The sequence below is a fragment of the Neofelis nebulosa genome, chromosome 3 (genome assembly GCF_028018385.1).
Source record: "Neofelis nebulosa isolate mNeoNeb1 chromosome 3, mNeoNeb1.pri, whole genome shotgun sequence".
NCBI classification, from domain to species: domain Eukaryota; kingdom Metazoa; phylum Chordata; class Mammalia; order Carnivora; family Felidae; genus Neofelis; species Neofelis nebulosa.
The window spans coordinates 90043705-90055743 of NC_080784.1; the positions used below are offsets into that span (position 1 = coordinate 90043705).

At 35.1% G+C, this 12039-nt stretch overlaps 1 pseudogene; it reads left to right on the forward strand.

Annotated features, from left to right (window-relative positions):
• The first annotated feature begins 6966 nt into the window (after positions 1–6966).
• On the forward strand, positions 6967–10883 carry LOC131508018 (F-box only protein 8-like; annotated as a pseudogene).
• Positions 10884–12039: the final 1156 nt, after the last annotated feature.

The window sequence follows — 12039 nt, forward strand, 5'->3', positions numbered from 1 at the left end:
GTGCTCTGTAAACTTTAAAGGTTAAAAAAAAGTGCCCTTCCCTCAAAGAGTTTATAATCTGCTGGGAATTAATCTGACTCTTAATTTTGTTACTATGTGATATGGGAAAATTACTGTAATTTGAGGTTCAGTTTCCTTATCTATGCAGTGGGAGTTATACCAGATAATATTTCAGTTAAACTTCTTTATGGTCTTAAAATGTTATCATTTTCAAGATTCTTTGTTTAGAAAGTTATTCTCCAGTGGGTAAGAATAAGATATATTATTTATAATGATTTTTTTCCAAGTAGGAAATTAGTAATTGATGGCTTGCATACAAGTATTGAGATCTAGGTATATTTTCTCTTATTTATATCGACAGCTAAATTGCCTTCATAAAACAATGAAAGTTAACCTCAAAGACTGATGGAGAAAATTACCAATAAGTAGAAAATACAGTGGACGATAGCAAAATATGGGCTTTAACACGATGTCAACATTAAATAAAAATTACTATTTTGAGATAGTCAGCTGGTTATGAACTATATCTAAAAAAGTGTTTAAAGAATTTAAAATTTGAGAATTTAAAAAGCTATATTTTGTGTTAAAGCTTATTATTTGGCAGTCATATTATATTTGGTCTGAAAGCTAAAACTTTTTTGCAAAATTTGTCTATTCAAGTTTAAAGGAGTTCCTGTATTATAAAGTACATGTTACAAGGATATAAAGTTTTTAATACTTGTAAGAAATGATCCACTTTAATTGTTGGTACTCATTTCCATAAAAAACAATTGCTTAGGGCAGTGATATTATGATGATATTGTTAGTAATAGGCACACATCTGATGCTTTATGAATCTGAAGGGAAAGGTGCACCATTTTATGTATCCTTTCTTCAGGAGGAAAAAGCAAACCTTCCCCTCAGTAAGGGAACTGCGTGCAATTCTCTGCACCCACCAAAACGTCATTCTTCATACTTGCTTTCTATTTTCATAGCAATGGGAATGGAATGTGCTCCTCAGTACTCAGCCATTATCCTGACCCCTGTGTCCATAGCCTTTGACTCAGGCCTGAGTTCACCATAACTTATTTTTACAACAATCCTGAGATGCAGCCAGACCACTTGGCGATAGTTTCACTCCTACTCAGCTTGTTTGCAAAATGGGGATTCTCACTGTTTCTCTTTTTAGAGCATTTCTAGTTTCAGCATGAAACCTTTTAAAATAAAAAAAAACTGCTGTTATGCAAATGACTGAAGACAAAAGGCATTTTGTTCAACTCCCAGAGTCTGTCTTGATTATTAAGCTCCATAAAGCCTTCTACTTTCCAGGCTTATTCACAAAGCTATTACCCAATCTGGCAATATTTTCTCAAGAAATTTCTGGTTAGTGCACACTTTTTTCTGATGGCAAATTGGTTCACTGTTTTCATAAGCTGCATCGTAGAGTAAATCCTCAACATGTGGATCCTGAATTCTTGCCTTGTTTGGTAGTAAATCACTGGAATTGTTTGTGATTAGCAGTGAGTCAAAGGCAACATTGCAAGGTTTGGGGTTGGGGTTCTTTCCTTTCTGACTTTTGCTATTCTCCCTTATAAGGTTTTGTTTTGCTGTTTATTATGTGCAGTTTAGCTCTTCTGTCCCCCCACACTCCTTGGTGGGTTTTTATAATAGTGTGAGTTGATGGGCTTTAAAATCATAAGCTATCATTTTCTATTTTTTTTCTTCTAAAAACAGTCCACCTCCCTTAAGCTTAGCTCTAGAGTTCTTTAAATAAAACTCAAATTGAAGAAATAGTCATATTTCTGACGAGCTGTGAGACTTACCAAGGTCACTTTTGTTTGCTGTATCGCTTAAAATACAATTCCACTTACAATTGCCTGGCGTGGATGAGTGCATTTTTTTAATGTACATAATACTTTTTGACATTGGGAAATGAGAAGCTATGAAAATAAGGTTGATAAACCAGTAAAGAAGTCTTTCCTTAAATGGTCACAATCTGCCAAGAGCTGATAAGGAAAAGGATCCTGTGGGGACAATGACAAGAAACTTACAGCCATCAACCCCATGTCAGCACTGGGCAAGAAAACAAATAGAATTCCAGACAATTCAGAACAAATACTACAAATCAGAGATGATCCCCAAACCTCCTTTCAATCTTACCCTTTTGAAAGACAACTAAGAAGCACAAAGGACATTGGACAACTCCACACGAATAGTTACCCTGTGCCTTTTCTTTCGTCTTTCTTCTCTTGACCTCAAATTAAATTTGTTTTCAGTAAAAAGTTTTCTCTATGGAGTATATCATTTCATCTCCAACATAAAACACTCAAGAAGAGACAGAGGCAGAGCAAGGGTAAGTTAATTATTGCAATTAAGTGTTAATTATGATGAATTATTTTAGAGCAATGAAGTAATGCTTAGTAGATTTCTGTTGTGTCTTCATATAATCTGTTCTAGAGGGTATTGAAGCTATACAGTATTACCGGAAGTGATATTGTCAGATGAAGTTAACATGTGAATAATCATAGGTTTATAGATCACAGATATTGCAATATGGTTAATTATTCCTCACAAAAGTAAAGTATTTTTCACAAACTACTGGGTAAATGTTATGTCTCAGATTTCTAATTTGTTTTATTTTGTATGGGTTGCATAACAGATTTTGATGCTACTTCTGACACAGGGTAGATAAAATAAATGGCAGCAGGTAATGGATTAATCAGAGCTTGTGAAATATTGGATAATAGAGTTTAAAGTATTTTCAAAGTAGTTGTGCAGCAAAAGTAGATGAGGGATAAAAGCTAATAACACTAATATTCCGTAATCATTGGGAAGGTATGGGGTTCAAGACATTTTTCTAAATACATAAATTACATAAGTTAGCCATCCATTTCCACCACAAAAAAGACACAATCATGAGGTATTACCAGTCACATTCAAGAGAATAACAGAAAAGTTTCTTTGGCTCACGTATATGACTTCCTGGGCTCTGAACTGCACAACAGATAGCATCCCATGAAGTCAGAGGGAACTTAGATTTAGGAAAGTCAAATAATTTGGGAAAACTCAGGCAAGTACTAAATGCTGAAGCTAGAATTTGAACCCATTCTTATTCCTTGAATTTACATTAATTTAACTTTATACTAATGTTTTTAAGACCGTTTATATGTCTAAACAAATCCTCCCTTGTTGATAAAAATAACCCAGTTGGCATAAGTTTGCCAAGGTGACACTTACAAAGTCACAGAGAAGGTAAATTCTATTGAAACATCGGAGATATGAGGTAAACATATATCTTTATAGTACATTTGTACAATAGGGAAGCATTCTGCTTAATTTACATGCAAAATGGTAAAAAAAAATGAAGCATTTCGTGTTATTATATTTTTAAATGTTATATTTTAAACTTTATTTTTGACAGAGAATGCATGCACATGTACACACACACACACACACACACACACACAAGTGGGGTAAGGGCAGATAGAGAGGGAGAAAGGGAATCTCAAGTAGGCCTTGCACTGTTAGCAGGGAACCCCACGCAAGGCCAATCCTATGAACTGTGAACTCATGACCTGAGCAGAAATCAAGAGTTGGACACTTAACTGACTGAGCCATCCAGGTGCCCCATTTTGTGGAATTTTAAATGAGTAGGAGATCCAGGGTAAAACAGTTCAGTGACAGTAATTTTTTTCTGAATATCTATGAAGAGGAAATAAAGACTCCCCAAAATAGAGCGATTTTGATTTTTAATGTTTTTCTTTTTTTCTTATATTTTTTCCTTATTCCAAATTGTGAAATAATATTTGCATTTATATTCTTCTAAATAATTGTCATCCTGAATTCACTGTTTAATGTGTCAACAGTAAAGTGAGTTTCTACAAAGACTTGGTCAAGGTAGTTGATGGTATGAGGATAAACCAATTTCTGGAGTGAAAAATTAGAGCCACGCTTCCTGAGGGGATGCTTCTCTCTTGGTGTTGCTATGGTGACTGAGCCCAGCTTTACTCACTGTTTTACAGAAAGTTGGACCCAAATTGTCAGCCTCCAAATATCCTCTAGCCAAGATAGATTGAATTAAAGAAAGAATACTTAAAAGCATGTCTGCTTTTCTTTTAATTAATTGCAATGACCCAGGGGAAGAAGACAATACAGGTACAAATAATTTATTCAGAAAAGTAGTAGAAAAATAGAATGGCTTGAAAGTCAGAATGTTTTGGGGCGCCTGGGTGGCTCAGTCGGTTAAGTGGCTGACTTCGGCCCAGGTCATGATCTCGCGGTCCGTGAGTTAGAGCCCCGCGTCGGGCTCTGTGCTGACAGCTCAGAGCCTGGAGCCTGTTTCAGATTCTGTGTCTCCCTCTCTCTGACCCTCCCCTGTTCATGCTTTGTCTCTCTCTGTCTCAAAAATAAATAAACGTTAAAAAAAAAAAGAAAGTCAGAATGTTTGAATCAACTTAGAGCATAAAACTAGCAGAAGGGGGAGATTGATTAAAATGACAATGACAATTTAATAAAGATACATAATATCTTATTATATATATATATATAAAGATATATAATAAAATGTACTACGTTCCAGTAATGGCTAAGAAGTGGAAAAGTAAAATAAGTTGATGATAAAGCTAAACTTCCACAATAAAAATAATAGGGCAAAACAAACTGATATTAACTTAAAATCCCGTGAAAAAGAGAGTAGAGCTATAATTTCATTATCTTGACGATCACATAGTGTTGGTCAGAAGTTGGGGAAAATCTTCTAAGTCATGACGTTGCACAAAATATTTGATTCTAAGTGTAGCTGAATTAATAAATACCTTAGACTCTTTTATAATTGCAAAAAGTGGGATATTTTATGAATACAGCAAATATTATAATCATCACATAATTTTAAAAAGATATCTATATACAGCCAAATGAAAGCATGCAGGTGCAAATAGTTTCTTTTCAAATAAACAGTATTATTACTCACTATTTAATGGAATGCCCATAGCTGATTACAACGTTTCTTCCTTCCTTAACTGTGAGTTTGGTAGTAGTAATTTCCCTTTTAAAAAAGTAATGTTAGAATAAAAAGCATTGATGTTGGTCTAAAGAGAGCTTTTATACATCTAAGAAGTAATAATAGTAATTTGGCTGCATCTCAGTTCAGGATTACTGACAGAAGCAAGGAAGAACGAACAGACTATTTCATAACACAATATTTATCTGCTGCATATACAAACCATAGAACAAATATGTAAGTAGTGTCTTAACATTATCTTAGAAATATAGGAAAAATAACATTTTTGATGTCCTGAATAAAAATACAGATGCCAAATATGTAAGTAAAATACACTTTTTGATTCATTAATTCATCCAATTAATATATTTGTGGAATAGCTAATATGGTCTTTGTCTCATGGAGTTTATATTAATTGAATTTTCTTAGAGTATTCAGAGGTTTATTTATTTATTTATTCATTCATTTAATTTTTTTTGAGAGAGAGAGAGCATGAGAGCAAGGGGGAGAGAATCTTAAGCAGGCTCTACACTGCACACAGAGCCTCATGTGGGCCCTGAACTCACGAACCTGGAGATCATGACCTGAGCTGAAATCAAGAGTCAGACGCTTAACCGACATGAATATGTGCCCTAAGAGGAAGTTTTTTTTATCTCCACTTTTAATACTGCAGAAAGCTTAAGGTATTTGTCAAACAGGGAAACTGTCATTAGAGCTGTTCCCGGAATTGCACAGGTGAAAATCAGGTAGTAGCGTACATATTAATGTGCATATTAATAGAATGTACATATTAATGGGAAATTGGGTGCAAAAATGAGGGGATGCCAGACACAGTCTCTCAGAGGTCTTATTTCCACCTCTTGCTTAAGTATGAACTTAAGCAAGGACTAAGTCAGGAGTGAATTCAGTGCATAAGTAGAAATTGTTTGTACTCTGTCAACATTGGTGGTGAGAAAAATCCCACTTTTTTTTTTTATTATGGTGAAATTCACATAACATAAAATTAACCTTCTGAGGTGCACAATTCAGTGGCCTTGAGTACATTCACAATGTTGTGCGACAAAAAGCCTCACTTTTAATGATCATAGTTTTGAAACATTAAACCAAATAGCTTGAAGAAATCATATAGGAAAACTCTTTGACTCTAGAGAACATATGAGCAAAAGAAAGTAAATATGAAAATCTGAAATCAGCAAATCGGATTATTTCAATTTGCATCAAACTGAATCATTCTAATCAGTATTGGAATGATTTTACTCTGCTGACTAATGGCTTTACATATGGTATAAGATGTATACCAAACTGCTATTCCAGCTAATCAAGGATTGTGGCGTAACCATGGTTTTCATGATAGTTTTATGTCTCCTTACAGTTTTGTGTGCATGATTTTCCAGTCCTTTCTTACCTTGGAGTTATAAATCTTATAGAGCATGTTAGGTCTTTTGTGGGCTTTTGTTGTTGTTGTTGTTGTTATTGTTGCTTAATTTTTATGTTTATTTATTTCTGAGACAGAGACAGAGCATGAGTGGGGGAGGGGCAGAGAGAGAGGGAGACACAGCATCAGAAGCAGGTTCCAGGCTCTGAGCTGTCAGCACAGAGCCCGACGCGGGGCTCAAACTCACAAACCTTGAGATCATGACCTGAGCCGAGGTTGGTCACTGAACCGACTGAGCCACCCAGGCGCCCCATGGGCTTTTTGTTTTTGTTTTCTCTAACAATGAGAGTGTCTTTTCTACAACATGCTATTGAAAAATCAACGGTTAAAAACTAATTTTTAAAAATAGAGTGGTAAATTGATTTTCCTAAGTCTATAATTAGAGAAATTATTCCTGGGAATTACATTTGATGAAACTGAAGTTCAGGAAAGAGTTTTGGTGTTTGGAGTGAAATGGAAGAACTGCCGCATATGAGTGAGGAGATTAGGTCTCTGGTTGTTTGGGGAGTAACAACAGAGGCTAGTGAGAAATGTGCAAAAGAGAATAGGGGTCATGAAGATTAAGCATAGTAAAGGAGACACAGATGAGTCCAGCCGCCTACTGTCTTTAATAGGAAAAGTTAGTCGAGTGTTTATACTCCTTTCTTTTATTAAAAACACGATGCCCTAAGCTGACTCAGAGAATTTCCTATCTGCTACTAAGATGAGATTATATGTACAATAACACTCTAAAAAATAATATCTAGTCAAACACAAAGGAATGAAAGGAACGATTCAGCAGTACAGAGAATAATAAAAATTAACATGGTGTGTTGATGGCCCTATAGCCCATAGAGATTTTGACCGTATATTTAGGCTTTAGAGGCTGAAGCCTAGCCTTCTAATCTACACAGGAAGACAAAAAAAATGGCCTCAGGCTGTGTAAAATACTGCTTGAAAATCTTTTCATAGATATTCTCCATCCATTAAAAGTGAACTAGAAAAACTCTATACACAAACAAAGATGTGGCCATAAAATTTCTGTTCTGTCTACAGTCTTGAGTAAAAAGGTGTAAAGTCAGCTAGGAAAAATCAAAGGCTTGGGGCCAAACAGGTCTAAACCCAGCTTTCAAATTGATAATATTCACCTACAATTTCCCCTAGAATACTGAAATCTATATAACCTTGTCAGAAACAAGGAAACTGAAAGAATATGATGAGATGTGAAAAAAAAAAAGGTTGATGAAAATTAACTCATAAAACTCAATTTTAAAACATGATAAGGGAGCCTCCATGAGGGTGTTAGTAGTTGCAAGAAACGGAAATTGAAGTTAAAAGCTAAAATAGGAGAATAATAAGGATACCATTAAATATACACTATCGAAGAGCTAATTGACTTAAAACAACCGAAGAGCTAATAAAGGAAGAAAAGAACAAATGTGAAAAAATAAAATAGAACTTGTGAATAGTATGTGTACAATAATGGAACTGAAAACTCAACAGAAAGACTAAAGAGATTAGTTGGAGCTAAACAGAGAATTTGTTAACTGGGGAATGAATCTAAGGAATTAGGTTAACATGCCACACAGAAAGCTAAGCAACTACAGATAGTGACTGGCAGGAAGCACCGAGGATTTTCTGGAATGTTTGGAATTTTTGGCTTCTTAATCTGGAGGCTGGTTATAAGGACATGCTCACTTTGTGAAAACTCATTGATTTGTACAATGAAGAATGATCTATTTCTAGAAAGAGGTAAAAAGTGTCAGGTACACATACACAAAATTTGGAATACAAATAACAACTGAAATTATAATGGGGAAAAGAAAATAGATAAATGTGTATCAGTTTTAAAGAAGTCAATAAAGTAAAAAGAACAAAGAAAACATGATGAGTAGATCTACAAAACAAAACAAATTGAAATATGTCCAAATATAAATCTGCCTCTTTAAATACAGAGAATGTTAGGTCTGGTAAAGTAACAAATTTTATTTAAAAGAATCATACCAAAAAAAAAAATAACGAAGAAAGTTTAAAATTCAAGAAATGGGAAGGGATCAGCCAAGTATTACACATATAATAATGTTAATATACAATTAATATACTTTTATACAGATAAAGGGAGTCATTAATAGCAAAAAAATAATTTATCAGGCAGACACTGTATACTTCTACCTGAATGTCTGTGATTCAGGACTGACTAGAAAATAAAAATATTTGTATACCAAGGCATAAGGGGCTTTAACACTGTTGAAGGAATTAGTAGAAGATGAATCTCAAAAAAAGAGACCTAAAGCTTAGAAGAAAAAAGGGGCATGCAAGAAACAAAACAACATACAACTGAAATTGTATGTAACATTCTCCATGTTATTAGTTAAAACTGAATTCAAAGAATAACTCACTGGAATTATAAAATATTAATAACTGAATGGAGAGGATATCTATACTTGTGAAATGTAGCAAAACCATAGAAATTTAAAATCTCTAGTGATTTTTTTTTTAAAAATTGAGAAAAATCAGAATAAACGACGTAAATGTTTATTCTACATCAAACAGTGAAATAATATCCATAATAGTGCTCCCACAACATCTAGAAATATGCAAATAAATACGATAAAATAAAAAAAATAATAAATTATCACTTCTAGGAAACAAAGAAAAAACAAAGAATATATATTAAAAAAAAAAAGCCAGGTTTTTGCAAAGGCTAATAAAAGAGAAAAAAAAATTCAGAAAGGACGGGTCAGCCAAGAAAGACAGGAGGCACAATTTTAAAATAATGGCAGGCCCAGAAGAAGAAATTTTGCTTGCGGAGGGCAGTTTCAGCCCATTCCAGAGAGTTCCAGCCTGTCTTTCCTGATAGCCTGACCTATAGATTCCATGCTTGCCCTCCCCCACCCCCCCCACCTTCCCTACCTCCAGAGTCAAGTGAGCCTGTTTCTAACAACTTGCAGATTGGTGAGGGGCTGTGGAGAGTGGCGGGACACCAGCAGCTACAGCAGGAAGGCCATAGAGAACCCAGCTACTTCAGCAGACAGCAGAGCAGGATGGACGTCTAACACCAGTCGTCGTAAACAAGTCCAAGGAGGCATTGATATATATCATCCTTTGAAGGCACAGGAAGCTAAAGATCAGGAAAAATTCATTAATCTGGAAATGTTAGCCCCGAGCTAAGCTTTACCCTCTTGTCCTACCTGAATGCAACGGACTTCTGCCTAGGGTCATGCGTTTGGCAGGACCTTGCAAATGATGAACTTCTCTGGCGAGAGTTGTGTCAATCCACCTGGGGTCACTGTTCCATGTATAGTAAGAACCCTCCCCCAGGATTTTCTTTCAGAAAATTGTATATGCGGCTGGATGAAGGTAGCCTCACCTTTAATGCCAACCCAGAGGAGGGAATAAACTACTTTATGTCCAAGGTATCCTAGATGAGTCACCAAGGGAAATAGCAAAGTTTATCTTCTGTACAAGAACACTAAAAAAGGAGATTCTATCTTGATGAAAAAAAGAGATGTCTGAGGGTTGATGGGGGGTGGGAGGGAGGGCAGGGTGGGTGATGGGTATTGAGGAGGGCACCTTTTGGGATGAGCACTGGGTGTTGTATGGAAACCAATTTGACAGTAAATTTCATATATTAAAAAATAAATAAATAAATAAATAAATAAATAAATAAATAAAAATAAAAAAAAAAAGAAATAAAACACTGTCATTCTCAGGCAAAAAAAAAAAAAAAAAAAAAAAAAGAGATGTCTTGGATGACCTTGTAATGTTGCATAATTTTAGAAATCAGTTCTTGCCCAATGCACCAAGAGAATTATTTAGTCATATCAACGCCTCTGAAGAGCATGAAGAGTATCTTGAAAGTCTCATAACAAAGTTCTCACATAGATTCTGTGCTTGTAACCCCGATTTAATGCGAGAACTCGGCCTCAGTCCTGATGTTGTCTACATACTGTGCTGCTCATTGATTCTTTCCCTTGACCTCACTAGACCTCATGTAAAGAATAAAATGTCAAAAAGAATTTATTTGAAATATCTGTCGTGCTGCTCAACACATTAGTGAAGATTTTGTAGGCACCTTTATGATAACATCTACCTTTTTGGCCACGTGGCTGCAGAAAAGCACAGTTTCTAGGACTTCAGCTATTAACTTCAAACTGAAACTATCCAAGGATTTATTTAGCAGGTATGAGGCTTACATTAGTGCTGGTCATGCTAGCCTCTGTATACAAATCAAATACTAGAATGTACTCCTTTTTTTTTTTTTTCTTGTACTATTTTCTTTTTAGGCAATTTCCTTGAGTAACTAAAGAATTTTGCAGTTTTTTCTTAATTTTGCTTATCATGTTTCGCACAAAGCAGAGCCGTTGTCTCACACAGCTGTTTAAGAATGTTGAACTGGCATTTTACTCTAAAAGATGGCATATTTGTGTATTAGATTTGCTTGGAAAACTATTCATTTCCATTCCATTTATAATTATAATTATTTTATTGTAAAGATTTTGACTAAAGGCTTTCTTTTTTTCTCTAAATAGATAGATAAATAAATAAATAAATACATAATAAAATAATGGACACAAAATTATAGGTGCAGTAAGATAAAAACAAAAAAAAACAATGAAAGAGAGTTTTGCTTTTAATATTAAGAACTAGAAAAAACAGACATCTATTAACAGGGGAATTGATAAATAATCTGGCATAGCTTTCAATGGGCTACTACATGGCAGAAATTGGTGAACATATATTTATATGGATAAATGTCAAATATAAGGCTACACACAAATTCAGTTTGAAGAATACATATTGTTACCAATTAAATGATGCTTTTAAACGTACAAAATAATATCAGCTTTAAATCTTACGTCATCAGAGGATTCTACCCATTTCCCTCTTTTTTGTTGTCATCTAAAACCCTAAAATCAGTTTCCAGTGTTAGTGTCATATTTAGACTTCCACATTTGCATCACTCTCTCTAATGTCACTATTGGCTTCGTTTTTGATGATTTTAACATCCACAAAGATAATCCTTGCAATTCCCTGGCATCTCAGTTTCTTGAAGTTCTCTTATCTGATGATCTTCACATTCCATCTACCACTCTGCCATAGATAAGCACTCCATCCTGAGCGGTCCAGCCATCACTTCCTGTCTCCATGGCTAAATATCTCTGGTTCGGCTACAACTTTGATGTTGTTCTGACTTACTGTGTTAGTTCACCAGGACTGCTATATAACAACATATCATGAACTGTGCGGTTTCAAACAACAGGCATTTATTCTGTCACAATTCTGGAGACCATAATCAAGAGTTAAGAAGTCCATAATCAAGGGTCAGCAGGGCCATGCAGAGGTATCCTTCCTTGCCTTTTTTTAGATTTGGTGGTTTCTAGGCTTCTTGGTGCTTTTTAGTTTGTGGCAGCATAGTGCCATTCTCCACCTGTGTCTTCACATGGCTGTCTTACCTCTGTGTCTGTTTCGGATTTCCTTTCCTTATAAGGTCACCAGTTATTACATTATGGCCACCCTAATCTAGCATGACCGCATGTTAATTTGATTACATCTGCAGAGACTACTTCCAAATGTGGTCACATTCATGGATACCAGGGGTTAGGTCTTGAACGTATCTTTTGGGGGACACAGTTCAACCCAGAAC